Below are 20,586 nucleotides of genomic sequence, written 5' to 3'. Positions count from 1 at the left end.
AAGAGAAAGTAAACAAAGAAAAGGCCAGTGAGTTTGGTGAATGGTATGCCACTAAATTTCAAGAGATTAGTTTCAAAAAGAACAATAGGTGTCAGTTTTTAAAAGCTAGAACTCTTACTAGTAAAACCAGCACAGGGAGAGGAGCAAATCTTACACTCAACTCTTCAAATATGGAATGACTAAAAAATTTAGCACTTTTGATGAAATTATTTCTAAAAATGTTTTCTATACTTCCCAAACTGGTAAAGTGGTATGTGCAAGCTACCCAAGTACCGTTATCTACGTCTCAACTTACAAAGTTACAAAAGGAAAAAAAATTCATCATAAAAATTAACTTCACTAGTGAAGAGTCAAAAGATCTGAACAGATCCTTCACAAAAGAGGACATTAAAATAGCCATTGGATGGGAAAATGGGCTCAATATCATTAGTTATCACATGAATGCAAAAAGAAAACAAAAACTACCACAGTAAAATCTTACTCAGTACCTACCAGAATGGCTACACTTAAAAAAAAAAAAAAAAAAAAGATTAACTGTTCATGATAATACGGAACAACTGGAACTCTCATATGTTGATAGTAGAAATATACGTTAGTCCAGTCACTTTAGAAAACTGTTTGACAGTATCCACTAATGCTAAACATAGATCCCTATGACCCAGCAATTCCATTCCTAGGTATATATCCAACAGAAATGAGTGTTGTGTCTACCAAAAGACAAGTATATGTTCCTAACAACTTTATTTATAATAGCCCCAAACTGGAACCCAAATATTCATCAGCAGTAGAGCAGGTAAATACTGGTAATAAATTCATAAAATGGAATACTTCACAACTACAGAAAGAACTAGTATATGCAAAACATGGAGAATTCTCATATATTCTTAGGGAAAGATTACACAACATTTAAAAACAGGCAAAACTAACCTATGCCATCAAGGCCAGAAGAGTACTAAAAGGGTCACGAGACAGCCTTCTAGGGAGCTAGAAATTTTCCTATTTTGATCTGGGTGATGATGACATGCATATGTAGAAGATGACTTCTACAGATGACTTCTGCATATGCAGAAGTTCATTAAGCTGTACACTTAAAATTTGTGTGCTTTACTATATGATTATTTCAATTTTTAAAAATATTTTTAAAACATACTTGTGACTGATCACTTATAAATCAGTCCCTATTCACAAGTGTCTCCCTCACCGTAATGGCTCATGAACCATGAGTGAGACTACAGATTTTGCAAAAATTCCAAGATTTCCAAAGTTTATAAAAATGATGGCAAACAATGTAGGATCTAGCATTTAATTTTACCCCACTTACAAGTTAGCCTGTTACTGTCTTCTGCATGTCGCCAAAGGACATGAGGCTCCTGGGTTAGAAACTCTGTTACTCAGGGGACAGCAAGCAGCATAAGCATCAACATATTTGAGGTTTTGTTTGTCCCTAAGACCCATGGGGATAATGTGATGTCTTTTATAGTTTTGCCTGTTTGTAAATGTTGTACAGAAGGAATAACATGTAATCTTTCCTTCAGTATTGTAAGATTCTCCATGTTTTCTATGTATTAGTTTGTGCTTTTTTGTAGTCTTGATGCATGGATGAGGAACACTGGGCTTGGAGAATCTACCACTTTTATAGTAATCAGTAAGCAAGACATTCTTTGTTGGGGGGTGGGTAAGAAAAGTTTGACTATCAAAGAATTAACAGAGGTCCTTGGAAAAATGTATATACATTTTTATATTTTTGCAAAAAAAAACCAACTTAAAGCTAATGCCACAAATGTCAAATTAAAGACTGTCATATCATGATACTGAATTATTTTGTGGGAAAAATTGTTTATCCATTCACACTTGATCCATTATTTGTTCATTATAACAATTTATGCATGTTTACAGTTACTAGAAGCTAATGTTTTCCTAGAATTTTAGTTTCATTCTTCAAGATAAAATCAGACCTTTTACTCACCATTTAGTATAAAATGGTGGTCTACAATTTTCAGTGGTTTCATTTTAAATGAAATTCTCTATAGAAGGCATAAAACATGGGCTGCATTGTTACCGCCTAAAGAAACAGAGGGGCATGAATGATCTTAAAAGGCCACTTACAGAGGCAGATGTCTGTACATTTTACTTTCTTAGAATATAGCAACAGGTACTTCAATAATTTCAACAGCTTGCTTTCTAAAACAAAATCTATTGCTTAAGCAAAGGAATCATAATATTCCCTTGATGATGGTAATAATAATAATAAACCACTAACATTTATTGAGCACTCACTATGCCAAGTACTGTTAAGGACTTTACATTTAGAAACCAAAAGTCATTAAATTTCAAAACAGCCATATAAAGTAAATTCCATTATTCTCATTTTACAGGTGAGAAAACAGGCAAAGGGAAATTAAATGCAACTTGCTTAATTATACAGATAGCAAGAAACAGAGCTGAGAATTGAACCCTGGCAGTCCAGCTGCAGAATCTATATTCCTAACCACTGTACACACTGCCTCCTAAAAAGAAAGCCGCCTGCCAAGGAATTTTCTTCCCTTAAAGGTCTCTAATTGTTCTCCATATTCCTTTGACTTCTCCAAAATATTGAAATTGTTCAATATTATCATAAGATTGTACAGTTTAAGAGATCAAGAATAATCCAGCTTAATTTGCGCATTTTCAAACTTATTTTTATACCACTTAATGTATGTCATCAACCTATCAACTTTAACCCAACCTTTCCAGGTTTGTGCTAGGTCAATCAGCAGGAATGAAAGGCTTATCTATATGCTTACTACCACTGCATAAAAATACATATTTTTTTATGGTGGTCTTACTCCAAAGCCTTTCTAATTATCATTAGGACATTTTTAGCACACTTATCACTAGAACACAATGATCTCAGAAATGATGAGAAAATGCACCACTTTTTAAAAAATGTTTTTCCTTAAAAAATATTTTTCCTAAGTATACTCACCTATAATCATACCATTAACATATGGTATGCTTATATTTGTTTCCTCTGCATATATATAGTCTTGCCCACAACTGCCCATAACAGGATATACCATGATACTACTTGGTATTCTGCATTTTCCATTTAACACCACAAGCATTTGCTCTTCCCTCACCCCAATATATAGATTTTTTTAAATGCCTTTAATGGTGCAATCATATTTCACTCATGTATTTTCTTAATATTTAACACCTAGGTTTCTGAAGGAACTAAACCACCTATAGTAAAAGTAAAATTGCTAAACTGAGATTAAAACTTCTTTATAGTACCCATATAATGGATGCATTTTGTCCTATAGTCTTTTCTGCAGACTATACCATATTCAAAATAACACCTTGGTCCACAATTAGAAATAAAACAATCAGACAGCTTGGGTTACAGCAATAGATTTACTTTAGTATCCTCACATAAGTACTCAGTTATGAAAAAATTTCTCATTATGTATACAAAAAATAAAATACACTCTGATTTGCATATATTAGCACATGCTACACGAGCCACAAGTGAAGCTGCAATACCTCTGAAAATTTTATGAGTCTCTTTTCTGAAAAGTTGATTTAATTTTTCATGCCCCCTTTGCCTTTCACTAAATAAAACAAATTTAGAAACACTGAGAACACCCATCTTCAATTTAAATCAGCTATGTGTCTAACACCCCACTTCTACATCATCTCTACACTTATTCCAATAATAGAGAAAAACCCCAAAAGACTGTATTTAGCAACTACAGTCTTTACACATTACAGATTACTGGACAGCTAAATTTTGGTCCTCTATACTCCTTTTCTAAATGCTTTCAGAGTCTACTGAGGCAGAAATATATATAATAACCAGTGCTAAACTTAAGCTCCCACTTATTATATCCTTATTTATACAACACATATTTACTGAGTGCCTATAAAAGGCAAGGCACTAAGCTAGATAATAAACAGTTGAAATATAAATCAGATCCAGACTAACTCTAAATAGTTACAAATTAATAGAACAACTGAAATTTGCCCATATCTATCTACGATGCACAGTGGAGAATGGAGTTGACCTAAAGATGTAAAGGCTGCTAAAAGGAAGTCAGGATATGACCTTCTGGGGAGAAGGATGAAGGGAGACAATTTTATCTTAAGCATAAAAACTTCTATGTCTTTCACAAAGTAATATTTTATTTACCAGGATAAGGAGCTACAGCACCTCATTTGAAGCCTAATACACTTGGGTTCAAATTCTGGATCTAGCACTTACACCCAAAATCTCCATTTCTTCCTATTTTGTATCGTGAATACCATAGCCCTAAAAGGTTCTGAGAATTAAGTGAGAAACACTTAACTCAGTACACAGTGCATACTCAATAAAGGGCAAATGTAGTTATTATTGTTGTAATAATCATGAACATTGTCACTATCAGGCTGAGGACTTTAAATAAATGGTTGGACTCCTTTATTTCAACAAACATACAGTCATGTACTTTAAGAGTCTGCATTATTTTATGAACCCTGAAGGAAGAAAAAGCTGCAAATTAAACAGCATAATGCTTTCTTATCACTTAAAATTTTTCTTCACAGTATCAACCTTCTGCCATCAACAATGTAAGTATAAAGAATGTTCTGACATTGCTCCAGGACTGTCTTTCAAGCCACTGACAACCATCCTGCAAATTTTGATACTGGTGCCTGTTTGGTGTTCCTAGAGCATGCAAATGAAGATGTGAAAACAACAACTAAGAAAATATTTTAAGTGGCAATTACTCAACAAGAGAAGTTAAAACAATGTCCACACTGAGACTGAAATGACAGCAACAGAAACAGCAAGTCAGAGCTACGCCTGTACAATGACAACTAGATCAAAACTGCCACCTGGCCAAAAGCAATACTCAGATGCCATTAACTGTACGACAGTTACTGTTATGTTATGAGGTGAAAAAACAAAAGTACATCTTAGAAGAAATATGGTGGCTTTTTCTTTTTTCCTCTCTCAAAGTCCTTTCTGATGTTCCCCATCACTTGCCACCAGTATCTGTCATTCAACCCCCTTCCTTTGTTCTCATTCTTTTAACTCTTTTTTTTTCTTTTCTCTTTCTATATTTCTCATAGCTTCTCCTATATTCCTCAGTGTTGCTTTTGGAGAAACTTGACAAATTACCTAAAGAAAATGAAATTTTTCTTCTGTCTCAAAAAGAACCCAATTAGCATAGCATACATGATTTGTATCCTTGGCACTTTCAGGTGCTCCAGGGCATGCTTACTTCTGAGTTCCCCAGTAAGTCAAGGGAGGACGCATCTGACAGTCCACATAGGTGAAATAATGCCCTGGACAATCTGGCTTTTGAGCAGATTCTATTTGCACCTCTGTAATCCTCATCTTGAGTCACCTAACATACCTATCCTAAAGTACACCAGTGGGAATAATATATATTAATATATACCAATATAGTAAGACATATTAATATATATCTAAAGATATAAAAAGGTAATATATTTAGTTACTAAGAAAACCAAAAAGTCAATAGGCTTCAAAGAACTTAAATCATCAGGCTATTTTCTTTTGCAATAAACCTCCATAGAAACCTATTGTAAAACAGTTGTTTATAAATGTTAGTCTTATTTCAATAATATAATCAGGGATAGAAGACAAATTCTGCTTTCTCTTTTTTGCTCTTACTAGGGCCGTATTAAACCAAACTTTCAGAATGTTAAGTGTCAAACAGCCTTTTCTTTAAAAGCCAAGCCTTGTTACAATAATTCAGAATGGGCTAACCATGAGCATCATAAAAGAAAAACACAAACTAAACTGAACAGTGTCCATGAAACCTTTCAGGGAAATTCCCACTTCTAGCTTGAAAACCAGAGAATCCCCCAAAATCTAAATCTAAAATCCCATTAGGAAACCCACAGGACAATTTGTGTTAGGTGAGACAGTCAATTTTCATCAAAACTGCCGTATGAATGAATGGAATTAAATCTGAATGATCAAACACTTTCAGACTCAGATAATGAACCCATTATCTGCTATTATCTTGGCCTGTCATAGTATACCTCTGGTTTATGAGGTATTTAGAGTACATACATGGAACAGAAAGAACAGTATAACTGGAAAGTGGAAGAAGAGAAAAGCTCAAGGAAAAAAGGAATAAATACGTAGATTTTGAGGATCATATTAATTGGAGAGATGAACTGTGATGTTAGACAGAGGAGATATTTGATTTATTCAAAATTTATTGGGTGCCCACTAGTGTTATGTCAGGAATACTCCATGCTAGGAACTCAGGCTTAAAAGACACTACCCGTAATCTCTGTAAGATCTTAGAGAGTAATGGAAAAAAGAACAAGTGCTATAAAGAGTTTCATATGCCATTTAACCTATCACTTAGTTTTATCCTAGATTTATTTCCATATGATAGCCAACAGAAATAGGGCATTAAAATTGAGTTTAAAAAAATGTACACCAAGCACAGAGAGCCAATAATTAAACAGACAGGAATATATGCTACTTCTTATACTAGAAACTGGATGGACTTAACAGCTATGAACCCATTATCTGCTATTATCTTGGCCTTTCATAGTATACCTTTGGTTTATGAAGACTTGACTTAATAATACCCTTTTATTGATGTATTTTGTCATTTCTTAGTGAAATGACCTCAAAGCTAGAAAGAAAACCAAGGTAATAATATTTAGAAATTCCTATGTATGTGAGGTTCCCTGATTCTTCTGAAAAACTGCAACCGCTGATTGAACAACACAGAATGTCACTAGTAAATCAAAAGAGATGCAGTGGTACCTCAGCCATAAATGAAAACCTTATAAAATTATGGTATCTCATGAATTACAAAAGAACCTATCACATTACAAAACACACACACACCTCACCTCTCTTTCAGCTCAAGTATCCCTTCTTTGGGGAAGTCTTCCCAAACCGTCCTGACAAGAAGTCCCCCTCTTATATGCTTACTGCATCACATACTGCTACTTTGTAGCACTTACCACACCTATGTTTTCACATTTACCTTTCCAGTCTGTCCCCACAAGAATGTAAATTCCACAAGAAGAGCTGTATCTGTTTTCACTCATCATTGTAAGCCTAGTGATACATATGCTCAATAAATATTTGTTTAATGAAAGAAAGGGGATGTGATATTAGCTCTGGTGGTGGGGTTAGGTGTACTTTTCACTTTCTGCTTCATCCAATTCTATATTTTTTAAAGTAAACCTATTTCTTGTAGAGTCAGAGGAAAAACAGGTTTCAAAACTAAAGTGCAGCTATACCTCAGCCATATTATGAACCCTTACTAAAGAGAGGATTCACATTATCATGAGTCATTCATGCTTCAAAACAATTCGCTCTAATATACTTGGGGTTATACAAACTTGGAGGCTGAAACTAAGAAAAATCAAATCAGAAACTAGGTACAAATACTTCCGTAACTATAGGACTCTAGGTATATCAACAGAAATACAGAAATGATTATCATAAAGTACACCTACTTCTTTAAGAACATGTGCATTAACTGACTCAACAGCTATAATAGCCATGAATCATCAAACACTTATTGAGCACCTACTATCTAGCAGACACTGTAGGACATGCGGGGGTTTATCAGGACCGGGCAGGGGTGACGGAATAAATAAATGAGAAGGCCTTTTTCTAAGTCCCATACAACGGTACTATGTGAGTGAACAGTAGGAATAGCAAAAATGCAAACAGGATAGAATCTCCCTTCACAGAATAACGTAGCACGACAGACACCAAACTATACCCCTATATGTAAGCACAATGAGATACACTCAAGTTATTACAGAAATACAGAGAGACAAAGGAAGGGCATGTAATCCAGGTATCTAGCACTTTTCACAGTGTGTCCTCTTACTACAAATGAGTTGTTGCTCCTCAAAACAATGAAATGAAACTCCCGAAGCATTATTCCTGCTCCCAATAAATATTAGTAAGAATTCATTCTTCAAAAGCATTTATCTTCCTACACTGGAACGTCTTTTGAACCTCAGATACTACAAATGCCATTTTCTGCTTATACCACTTTTCTTAATCCCTGGCCACTAATTTTTAGCTCTATCATTATTTAAGTCTCAGCTTTAGGTCTCATCCCAGATACCTTCCCTGATCACCCTGTAATCCTATATAAAGTAGATTTTCCCTAATCTCTAATCCAATACTATGTTCATTTTATCACAGTATTAACTGATTCACAATAATTTGTTCATTAACTTTATTTCTGTCTCTCATACTAGAATACAATCTTTAAAAAACAGTACCGCATACATTACAATAACTTGTTAAATTCATTCAAGTCATTCATCCAAAAGAGTATTTATTAAGGTAGCATTTTAGGAACTAGGAATATAGAAGTTAATAAAAGGGACCAAAACACTTGTCCTCGTTTAGCTTATATTCCAGCAGGAGGAGGCCAACGAGATATAGTAAACGGTATGTTTGTTAGGTGAAAAGTGCTATAGAGAAAAATTAAAACAGGGGAAAGTGGGCAAGAAGTCCTGGAGGAAAGGTGTAATTTTAAACAGGGTGGCTGGGCTGGGTCTCACCAAGAAAGTGCCAACTGAGTTGAAATTTTAAGGATATAAAAGAGTGAGCCAACAGGCACGTAATCTGGGGGAAAACCATTACAGGTAAAGGCAACAGGCAATGCAAAGATCCTAAGGTAGGAGCATGTCTGGCATACTTAAGGAGCTAGAAGACCAGTATAGCCTGAGAATACAGTGTACAAGGGGGAAAAGGTAAGGAGTGGGGTCAAAGAGGTACCAGAGAGCCAGAATGGCCATGCTGGATATAAAGGCTTTAGCTTTTACAGTAGTCTAACGAAACTGAGGACTCAGTGGAGAGCTCTGAGAACAGACATGATAGTTCTCGACTTACATTATTAAAGAATTATCCTGGGCTGAGGTGGGCAGATTACCTGAGGTCAGGAGTTCAAGACCAGCCTGGCCAACATGGTGAAACCCCATCTCTACAAAAAATACAAAAATTAGCTGGGTGTGGTGGCACATGCCTGTAATCGCAGCTACTTGGGAGGCTGAGGAAGGAGAATTGCTTGAGCCCAGTAGGCAGAGGTTGCAGTGAGCCACTGCACTCTAGCCTGGCCAACAGAGCAAGACTTTGTCTCAAAAAAAAAAAAAAAACCAGTTATCCTGGGCCAGGCATGGTGGCTCACGCCTGTAATCCCAGTACTTTGGAAGGCCGAGGCAGGAAGATCACTTGAGCTCAGGGGTTTGAGCCTAGCCTGGGCAACATAGTAAAACTCCGTCTCTACAAAAAAAAAAAAAAATTAAAATTAATTTAAAAATTAGCCAGGTGCAGTGGCACATGCCTGTGATCCCCAGCTACTTGGGAGGCTGAGGTGGGAGGATCACTTGAGCCCAGGAGGTCAAGGTAGCAGTGAGCCAAGATCACGCCACTGCACTGCAGCCTGGGTGACAGCGCAAGACTGTCTCAAAATAAATAAACAAATAAACCCTGGCTGGTATGTTGAGAATAAGCAGGAGGAGAGCTGGACAGCAATGATAAAAGCAGAGAGACCAGCTCAGAGATGCAGTAATCTAGGGGAGGGAGGAAAGATGACGATGGCTTAGACCAGGGTGATAGCAGTGGGGTGGTGAGCAGCAGACATATGAAAGACAGTAAGCTTCCCGATGAAGGAGATTATGGGGTGTGTGAGAACAAAGGAGTTAACAATGATTCCAAGGTATCAGTCTGGACAATTGGAAGAATGAGGTTTGACATCAATTGATTTGGAAAATGCAGATAAGAAAGCTAAAGGAAGATTCAGGGTTAAGTTTTATACACATTAACCATACAATAAAATGTTGCTAAGCTTCACAAGGCTTCTATTTCAAATGAATTCATGTTAAATCAATAACCCAAAGGTCCTGTTCTTACCTCAGGTCATGGAAGTACTACATACTGACCAACTTTCATAATAAACACCCACACAAACTGACTTCAATACCTTCCCCAAGACACACATATATACAGACACACATACATACATAAAGACACACACACACACACACAGAGCTCATATCCAGATTTCTAAAGTAAATTCACAGAAACAACTCCTTCACTTTCTGCTCCAACATCTCTATGACTGCTTCAATCTGAAATAAAAAGACAAGCAAACCAATTCCCCAAATTTTCCTCAACACTATTGGCCAAAAATCTCCTGAGCACATCATCCCATGAAATAAATGTCCATATGGGTCGCAACCCATCGTATTCTAATTCAAACCTATACAAAAGAATCGGACATGGGTTTTTAAATAAACGAATTCCTTAGAACCAGCCCTCAAAATTCAGATTCACTAGGCTTGGCAGAAGGGCCTTATCGCCCACATTTTTAACAAGAATCTCGGACCACGCAGCAGGCTTGGGAACCAAGGTGCTCAAGATCCCCTGCAATGGAAGAAAGACACTTGCATACATACAACCTAAGGGTAACTTTTGGGGGCAGGGGGGATGTGGGGGTAAAGCTGTAAAAATCTCTTACCCTTGTGGTTCTAATTATCAATAGTATTCACCAAGTGTCAGCAAGTAGATCACCACCACCACCACCGCTGTCAAACCATCCCTAGATTCAGGTATACAACTGCTATAAAACTTGTAAGCCACATTCACAACTGCACACAGAGAGGAAAAGGAAACCAAAAGCATGTCTACTCACAGCTCTTCTAGATTCAGAAATCCTATTCTTTACAGGAACATCTACAAGAAAGACAGGATAAAATTACATGGGCACCAAAATTATTTTCACAGAGAAACATTTAAATCACCACTTTCCTCAACTGTGGCTCACGATTTCCAAAGACATCAGAACTTCTCATAGCAGATTTCAAAGCCCTTCAGGAGCTGAACTCATGATTCCCAATACTTCTCAGTGCATAATCTTCTTGCCTATTCTCTCTGTGCCCACAGAATTCTCTACTTTATTATCTCCCACAGCCAGACTTTTGTTTCCCAGTTTTTAATCATTCTTTAAGCTTCACCTGCTCCCCTAAGTCCCCTAATTAAACAGAGCCTGATCTAAATGTATCACTCACCCTCACAGAGCCTGCAAGATTTCCTACATTGCTACCAGATGTGTTTGAGTATGCTTGTACAGGCGTGTAGGCACAGGAACAGACACAGAGCTGGTCAATCTTTGTAGCGATTTCCTTTAAATTATAAAACCATCAAGTGCAGATACCAAATCATGACTGTAAAATGTGTCTGTGGAGCACAAAGAGCTAACCTGTGTACACGACATATATTACAGTGCATTATGAAGATGTTCTCCAGATAGCTCATGTGCACCCAGAGTTCTAGTTCCCTGCTTAAAAGAAAAGGGAATAAACATGGCTCTGGCTACATTTTCAGCTCTAGTGTCACCATTCACTTAACTTACACTTTCAACTGCAAAGAATAAGAAATGGTCAATGAGTACAGTAGACAAGTGGGCAGAAGATGTGACTAAGAAGAATAGAAGAAGACTGGCTTTTAAATATTTTTGCAGAACTCCCTCTTCCTGGGAACACACAAACCAGAATAACTAGATCTCAAGTTATACAGCCTACCAGATAGGATCCTAGGCAGATCCTAACACATCATGAAAACAAAACTGAACAAAACAAAACTTGCCTTGAAAACACCAGCCATATTCTGAGATCATAGTTAAATTTGAAAAATGTAAGCCTCCTCCCAAGACTCCAGTTGCTATGCTCAGAGAAAAGGTGGGAATGGGACACTAGTTTTTAAATATTATTTTCAGTGTAACAAAACAACATATATGGATATCGAAAGAAAAAAAAACCCTGCTAAAATCTTAATAGGTCAAGTCATTTTCAAACTTCTATAGAGTACCAGCCTATAAATTACATATATGCTATAGGAAGAGATGAGGGGGGGATCCCAAAAAATCCAAGAGCAAAACCCATTTACAAAATGTATGTTAATAACTAGCTTCCAAAAGTGAATTACAATTACAGTATTGTACAGAACTGACTTAATAAAGAACTCTTTCTTGCAAAATATCATCTCAACCAAGTTAGGATACAGTAAAAGGAGAAAGAAAAGTCACTGAAAACACCACTCTACTAGAATTGGGCCAAAAACTTCCCCACCTAGCTGCCCAAGGCAAAAAAAAAAAAAAAAAAAAAAATCAAAAGTAAATAAAGAGCCCAGTCAGGCACAGTGGCTCATATCTGTAATCCCAGCACTTTGGGAGGCCATGGCGGGCAGATCACTTGAGGTCAGAAGTTCGAGACCAGCCAGGCCAACATGGTGAAACCCCATCTCTACTAAAAATATAAAAAAATAGCTGGATGTGGTGGTGGGTGCCCATAATCCCAGCTACTCCGGAGGCTGAGGCAGGAGAATCGCTTGAACCCGGGAGGCAGGATTGCAGTGAGTCAAGACCACATTACTGAACCCCAGCCTGGGCTACAGAGAGAGACACTCTCAAATAGCCCAGAACTAGCTGATAATTTATGAAAAACCTAAGAACGCTGTAATTACCCCATCTTTCCAAGTTGGAAAACAACAAAGGCTGTTAGAATATGAAAGTGGCCTATGAGATTAGTCTTAACAACAATCTAGTTTTTAACAATTCTTCCAAAAGAGTTCTAAATCTTGACCTCCCATTTAGTAAACGTACTTCTCAGATTCAGAGTTCTGGTTGCAGGTAAATGGTGTGTGACAACACCAACGAACTGCAAATTCCAATGACTATCATTCTATCAACTTCAGAATTGGAAAAAACAAAGTATGTTAGAAGTTCAAGACCAGCCTGGCCAACATGGTGAAACCCCGTCTCTACTAAAAATACAAAAATTAGCCGTAAGTGGTGGCGGGCACCTGTAATCCCAGCTACTTGGGAGGCTGAGGCAGGAAAATTGCTCCAATCCAGAAGGCAGAGGTTGTGGTGAGCCAAGATCACACCTCTGGACTCCAGCCTGGGTGACAGAGCAAGACTCTGTCGGGCAGGGGGAAGACACGGGTCAGCTTCCAGGGGTCCTTCATCATCTGTTTTGATGGGAAAGCACCCTATATTGCACCCCAGCTTCCTTGGGCCCTACCTTCCCAGGTATTCTTTTCTCTAGAATATCCAGACTGGTAGAGATAAGAATCATTCCTCAGGCTACTAGTATCCCTTATAAAAGGGAATCTTATTCAATGTCTTTGACCTTATGAGTAGACTGGCAAACCATAGGATATAAGCTGCTTATAACACCTGAAGAAATAAACTATTTGCCTTCTTCTTTGTGCTTAGTGTACACAGAGAGAGACAGACAGATACAAGGAACATAGACCCTCTAGAAATAAAAATAGAGAAGACTGATAAATCAAGAGAATAGACACCTATATCATCAAGTGTACTCAAGTCAGCTCTGAAATTCACCCAGATGTGTGGCTCATTGCCTAGACCAACATATACATCTGGTAATAATAAACACTGATATGTCATAAACAAAAAGTTTCCTTAACTCTACAAAGTACTAGCAATATTAAAATTTACAAATACAAAGAATATATATGAAATAGATTTTTTTAGATGGTATTTCAATTTAAGTTACTGTATTAAGAAATGAAAAACTGGTATTTTACTGCCTAGTTTTCAAAACACTAAAATCTTTAATTTGACCAAGTTACAAATCTGTTTTCAGTAGAGGGAGAAAACACACTGCCTCCGTTCAATGCAAAGGACAAAAAAGATCATCATTGCAAATCATAATGTTTGGGTTCATGATGAAAACAGGAAACAGACAGGCTGCCCAGGTATAATTATGGTTGTAGTCTAATGTGCCTTCAGGTTCAGCCAAGAATTAAAACCCAGTGAAGAGGGTAAGCAGAATTTACTTGCCTCTACTTTGCTACAGAATGCAACTTTTAATAATACTCCCAGCAACATGTTACATAACCAACAGTAAACAACAATCTGATTCAAACCTCATTAGTAACAACATTCTGCCACTGTCTCCCACTGAAATTAATAGCTGACTTTGCCAGAGGGGAAAGAAATGCAACACATTATCAATCTACCCATTTCTGTGGCGCCTACCACAGTGAACCAGACACGCAGATAATACTACCAGATCTGTACAGAACCTACGAAAATATTTTATTCTTTTTTTCCAGTTTGCTGCTCTCTTCCTCCTTTTAACTAGACCATATCATGTGGATGCCTTTAAAACCTTAGAGAAAAGTCAGTTGAGAAGGTTAATCTAACTTTTCTTGCTTATTTCGGCTATGATCTGAAAGGAATGCACAAAATGATGAATGAGGTATTTTTAACAAAGGTACATGGGTAAATTAACAGCAGCAATGTACAAAAGACTGAGGGAGCAGCAATGTGGAGAGGGAAGGAAAGGAAGATGAATAAGAACAATCATACAAATCATCATCAAAATTAAACTTTATAAATCTAAACACAATATCTACAACCTTTATGAAGATTAAGTTTTGTTAAATTGTCTCTTCTAAGTTTTGTATTTTTACAATTTTCACCGTAGAGAAAAAAATATTAATAGTTACCAAAGGAATAAAAGATTAAAATAATTTGTTACACATCTGCAGATAGCTCCTTATGGAATTTGGAACACTAATTTCATAATGATATTTGGATCAATAAATGTGAAACTGTCACACTGAGTGTAGGTACTGTTTTCCCCACAACGGACACTACTGCACTGGCATCTAGCAGAAATTGTAAGTTATTTGGAAGGTTACTAAACCTACTGGGACTAAGGTTTTCAAACTTTTGCCTTTCAAATTAAAATTAAAAACGAATTCACTCTGGGCAATTCAGGTATTCTGCGGAAATTCAAGTACTCTAGTTTTAAATACGAATTTTAAAAAACGCAACCCAAATATCCTTTCCTCTCAACTTCTGAGGCCAAGCCACGACCTCCACCTATCCAATCTTTGCTGCTAGATAAGAACTCTTTTGGTAGTGCTAGGCAACAGGCATGATGTGACAAACCTAGACATCAAAACTTTTCCACAGAAAGATAAGGTAAACAAGATATACTTAGCACCACACCCATTTAAATGCACAAGCAGCCAAAATTGCTTCTTCCCCCCGCAACAACCCCCCCCCCCCCCCCAAAGCTCCAGCTGGTCAGGAAACATCGTCTTTACAATCAAGATAAAGATCTGGCTCAGGGTGTTCAGCCATTCCTCACCTACAGACCAGCCTAAGCTCCATTCTCCAATGCCATCACCACCAGAATCGGAACATTCTGTTAGGAAGCCGGCAAACGTCCAAATACCCCGACTATCCTCGCCCGAGTTCTGCAACCAAAAATCTGTTTTGCCTACTGAGCATGCTCAGAATTAAGACGGGCGCGCCACATGGGAGTTTTCAAAGCTTAGGCTCCAAACTCCACGTAGTAACAGCAGCTGAAAGGGGGAGAGGGGAAAAGGGGAGGGGAAGAGACTGGAATATTAATTTAAGCCCTGATATTAAAGTATAGGACCCGGCCAGCGGCTGAATATGATGAAGGCAAAAAGACGCTGCTTTGGCATATTCTTTGCAGCACAGAGTTTACATGAAGTAGAAGAAATCCTTGCAGTGGTGCAAACTGACATGGCAAGTGGCGGAAACCAGGTCTAACCACCAGCTGATTGCAGTAGCCGGTCACAACTGCCCAGAGTGTAATTCCCACCGATAAGCGCGGATCCTTATCTTTGAAACACAAAGCGACAGCAGGACGGATTCATCGAGCCCCTGGACAACTTCGCAGTGCAGCAGCCTAGGCTGTCCGGCCGAGAACCGCAGTCCTATCAGGGGTGTGTATCGAGGGTGGTACATCAGACGAGTTAGGAAAGGAAACCGCTCCCCAGGACAGAGCGGGGTCAGGGGGTCCCCTCCAAGGCGTCCCAGACGCCTCCCTCCAAAGTCTGGGCGGTAACGGCGGGGCTGGGACAAGGGCCAGCCCCGGCCCCGCCTCAGGACGCCCCGGCCAGCCGGCGAGGCCTCCGCAGCCGCTGGGCCGCACCGTGTCCGCCAGCCGGGACCCCGGCAGGCCAGGACTCGGCCTACCTCCCGCCCGACAGGCCCCGGATCGTTTCCGTTCCGTGCGCCGCCGAACGCCCCCGCCTCGGCCCGAGTCCGCCGGGGAAGAGCCCGCAGCCCCTGGTTCCGCTCGCCCGCGCGTGCCGGGGACCCTCACTCACTCACGGGCCGGCTGGGCGCGCTCTCCCAACGCCGTCGCTGCGCTTCTCCCCGCTGCAACTTTATTAGCAGCTCGGCCGCGGGACACGCGCACGGCGCCCGCTCGCCCAGGACCCGGATGAGGGAGGGAGGGAAAGGGAGCCCGGGAGGACGCCCGCTGGGGTCGGCGCATGCGCGCCAGAGGTGGAGTGACCGCTGCGGGACGGAGGGAGGGGTACTTTGCCAGAGCGGCTGAAAGAAGCCTGCGCGTCTGGCTCCGCGCCGGCCAGCGCCGACTTCCGATCAGCTGGAGGCCTTCGCATCGATGGCCAGGCCTGGGAATGGGAGTCAGATAGCTCCCACCACCACCACAGTAGGCGCTAGTAGCTTCCACTAACCAAATCAGCATACATTGTAATAAAATTAAGTAATAGTCGTTGATACAGACAACTGGAGATTTTCTGTCACATATAAAGTGTAAACAAAAACATCTTCAGATACTACTTAGCTACTTTTATTGATTTGTAATACAAATCTGAATGAAGAATCTTCTTTTTGCGCAAAGTAGCTTCAAAACATGTTTCTGAGCATCTTACAGCTTCTTACTAGATGCAGCACTGAAACCCCTCCCACGGGGCAATCCTGGAACCCTTGCGGGCCTATGGAAATGGAGCGAGTGCCCACCCTGGAGTTCCAGGAGTGGGACTGTCCATACACTGGATTGCAACCCCAGTTGTTCAAGACACATTCCCTCTCCAGCTCCTTGTGAGGAGGGAGATCCCGTGGGGACCCAGCCCCTGGACAGATGGGGCCACTGAGGTGCAGAGATGCCATCCATAGGCTTATATACACCACCCCGTCTCCTGGACTCTCTTTTCTTAGTAATTGGAGCTCTTCTCAATGCTTTTTCCTCCAAATTTCCAAAACTGTCAGCATTTCCCAGAATATAATATTGGTACCACATAGCAAACCCGCTTTGAAGAGTGCTGGTAAGAAAAAGCTTTTGAATATTTTTGTTTTTATTTTAAAAGGTCAATACTGGCTCTCCAATGCTCTAGTATAGGTTTTCTTTTTAAAATAAGTAAAAATCATAATCGGAGTCATTTTGGAATCCTCTTTCACACCCTAATCCAATCCATCAGGAAATTCTACTAACTCTTTCTTCAAAATATATCCTAAATCTGACCATTTCTCACACCTCAATTGCCACCTCCATTGCCTGAGCCAGGGTCATCTCATCTGACACACAAATGCCTCAGCTGCTATTTTGCTCCAGGCTCTAGAAGTTTATTTAAATGGAGAAGAAACTAAATAAATGTTCCAGAAGTCTCTGCATTAGGGGTGGCCATCTCAAATGGTGACAGAGGCCTAGTAAAAGAGTGAAGGGGAAGTGGGGGAAGAGACCAGAGAGCTAGTGTCTAGTTCCAGAGACCAAAGGGGTCACTGCTATTTCATTCCAACCAACCATTACCATAGGGAAATGTGGGAATAGGGGCCCAGTGTTGGCAGATATTCTGATTTTTCAAGCAAAGCTGGAAATTTATATTTTTATGCAAAAATCTCAATTATATCTGTTTAGCAACTTCTTTCTATTTTTCTCTCTCTTTGCCTGTCTCCTTCCCTCCACACCCCCCCCCCCCCCCGCCCCCTTCCTCTCAGTCTGTTAGACATTCTGGAGGCCAGCTACATGCAAGCCAAACAAAACAAATCCATGGTCCCGATTTAGCCTACTGGCCACCAGTTTGCAATTTCAGGTCTCCATCTTAAACTTCTTTACTACATCATAAACTTTGAGAAAGTAAAGTCTGTGTACTTTAACTCTTTGTCACACTCACTGATTATTTGTTGTTAATTCAGAAGTTTCCAGCCCTTGGAAGGCAAATATTTCTGGAGCCTGCATGGGTTTACAACTCCCAGAAGTGCATATAATCCTGCCTTGGAGGATACTTTTTTTTTTCCAGAACTGATGTTTGCAGAGTGCTTTGTTGAACATTATAGGACATAACAATTTGGTTTAAATATTTTGTATGGTAGAGATACTCCTCACTTCAAACAGCCAGTAAAATCCTTCCCAAAACAAATTATTTGCTGTTTTGCAGTCACTATACATATGTCAGAAGAATTTGTGATTACGAGATTCCTTTTCATAATCACATATGTAATCTCACAGCCAACAGTTTTGCTTCCTAAGTTATGTGTCCACATACTGATCAAATCAACCAGAGACTCCAACCTCTCCAAATTGCTGTTTGAGCTCAGTTTAGGTCTAAAGTTGGAAGAGATAACATAGAAGGGAGGACTGGAAATTTTAGTACCAAACCAGCAGCCTTCTGAAGGTCTAAGAAATTACGTAGACCTCAAAGGCTATAGAAAATCAGAGGGATCACTAAATATCTATATAGTCAAAAACATTATAAAATAGCAAATGAATAGGCATCCCAGAACCATAAGAATGAAGTAAGGAAGTCCCTGTTTTTGGCAATCAAATGGGATCTAAGAACAAATGTAGAACAGTATGATCTGAACAGATCGACATAGTCAGTGGGGCATCAAAATAGACAAATTGCTTTTTTCGTTCAGCCATTCACCTGATCGAGAAGACCAGATAAAAGCAACTCCAATACTCACTTTTACTTTACTTGTAGAGAAACCCATTTCTGTACAATTTAGGCCTATAATTCTCAACCAGGGGTGACTGCACCCCCAGGAGACATTTGGCAATGTTTGAAGATGTTCTTGGTTGTCATAACTAGGAGGGCGGTGCTACTAGCATCTAGGGAGTGGAGGCCAGAGACACTCCTGAATACCCTACAATGCACAGGACAGCCTCCTTCTACCAAAAATTAGTCAACCCAAAATGTCAGTTTTGCAATGGTTGAGAAACCTTGATTTAAATCCCAAATAGTTTTTCTTGGGTTGGGTTGATGTTTATGGAAGAAATAATCCTTTCCTTTGAATTTTTTCAATAATCTTTTATATTATCAATCTGATGTAGAGAATTAGCCTAAATGTTTAGGCCATGACCTACTCCCACCTTGAGTTTTTCAGGTCTAAGAAGGAGGCAACTTTTGGGAAAGGTGAGACAACATATGGAAGATGAAGAACTGGAATAATTTACAAATATTTCTATATTTTTTATTTTAAAACGTGTGGTAATTGAGGCAAATTGTTTTTGGTTTGAAAATCTTTAATAAATATCTTAATTTCGTAGTTTGCTGTAGCTCAGAAAGCTTTGCCTATATGACTACTGCATACCCTACTGGGAGAATTGGAAGAATGTGATGATGTTGGGAGTCACCCACCATAGAAGCATGAGTCAATGACATCCCAGAGATCTGCAAAGGATCCTGGTAGCCACTTCAAAGACTTTTTCTCCCTTCCTCAGACAATCATGGCAAATGGACATCAGAGGAAGAAATGGCGAAGTATGTATGACTCCTCCAGCAGAGTCCTCGGAAACAATAAAGCTTCCTTTCCAAGTTCTGAGAATTGTGTGTTATTCTTTAATTGACAGACTGCCGACTGCACACAATTCTTAATATTGGAAACAGTGCAGAAACCAGAACTCAACTGAGGAGTTCTGAGATGAGTGAGGTTCCAAGGAAATGATGTGCAGAGGCACACCCCACAATCCAAAAAGAAAAAGTTCATCATGTTTGTCAGAAGAGCTTTCATGTCAGTCTTTAACAGAATGAGCCAAGCTTCCAGGCTGACCAGAGAATATGGAAAAGTAATTTTATCCAATATTTGAAAGGAGTTTTTTTCCAGTAAAATTTTGGTGTTCTGGTGTGAAACACTTCCCTTATAATCCACAGACCCTTTATTTTCATAACTCAGAAGTTGAGATCATAATGTATTGGAAAAAGAAAAAGTAAAAGAATGACAGCTGCCTCCACTCAAAGCACAGGAATCTGGCAGCCACAGACTCCTTGAAGCTTCAGGGAAGGATATCAGAGAATCCGTGACCCCACCCCCGGGAATTAATGTGCACATTTTTGTGTATATACCTACATACAAATTTTCTGCAGAAAAAGCCTATAACTTTCATCAGATTCTCAAAGGTTTCCTGACCTCCACATGTTTGCAGATGCTTAAGAGGGTGGTTACTTTACACGTGGTATAGGTTTAATGTGTCCATTTTAAGGTATCTTTTCTTCTCTTTTTCAGAGCAACATAATTAGGAGACTCCTCTCTAGGGAAGGCAGCTTAATGTAGAGTGTAGAAACCTGGTTTGCCTGTCTCCAGCCATCTGCCACATTAAAGAAGGCCTCCTATGGCTGGAATCCAAGACACAAAATTAAAAGGGTTGCTTGCACCCAGAGTCATAAAACAAAGAGGCTTTCTGAAGCAGGCCTTGGAGCGAACACTCATTTCTTCCTGACTTAAACAGCATCTGTTTCTCCTGATGGCGAACACTCCCCAAGTTAACTTGAATAAC

General features: G+C 39.3%; 1 protein-coding gene and 1 long non-coding RNA gene across 7 annotated transcripts in view; one reads left to right on the top strand and one right to left on the bottom strand.

Moving 5' to 3' along the window:
- Positions 1–16,289, bottom strand: part of SMAD5 (SMAD family member 5) — a 49,712-nt gene extending 33,423 nt beyond the window's left edge. The window contains exons 1-2 of one of the 6 annotated variants that reach the window (XM_025388020.1): positions 16,172–16,289; positions 2,107–2,181 (exon numbers count right to left, since the gene is read on the bottom strand). The gene's annotated coding sequence lies outside the window, so the exon portion shown is untranslated. Of the gene's footprint in view, positions 1–2,106; positions 2,182–10,682; positions 10,724–15,660; positions 15,911–16,171 lie in introns of those variants that run through there. The other 5 variants (XM_025388019.1, XM_025388022.1, XM_025388024.1 and 2 more) reach the window with 5 other exon arrangements.
- Positions 14,216–19,634, top strand: LOC112626186. Its single transcript, XR_003119837.1, has 2 exons — positions 14,216–15,784; positions 19,360–19,634. It is a non-coding gene; the product is annotated as an uncharacterized LOC112626186 (long non-coding RNA).
- The last annotated feature ends 952 nt before the right edge of the window (positions 19,635–20,586 follow it).

The sequence above is a fragment of the Theropithecus gelada genome, chromosome 6 (assembly GCF_003255815.1).
Source record: "Theropithecus gelada isolate Dixy chromosome 6, Tgel_1.0, whole genome shotgun sequence".
Lineage (NCBI taxonomy): Eukaryota > Metazoa > Chordata > Mammalia > Primates > Cercopithecidae > Theropithecus > Theropithecus gelada.
This window is presented reverse-complemented; position numbering and strand designations above follow the sequence as displayed.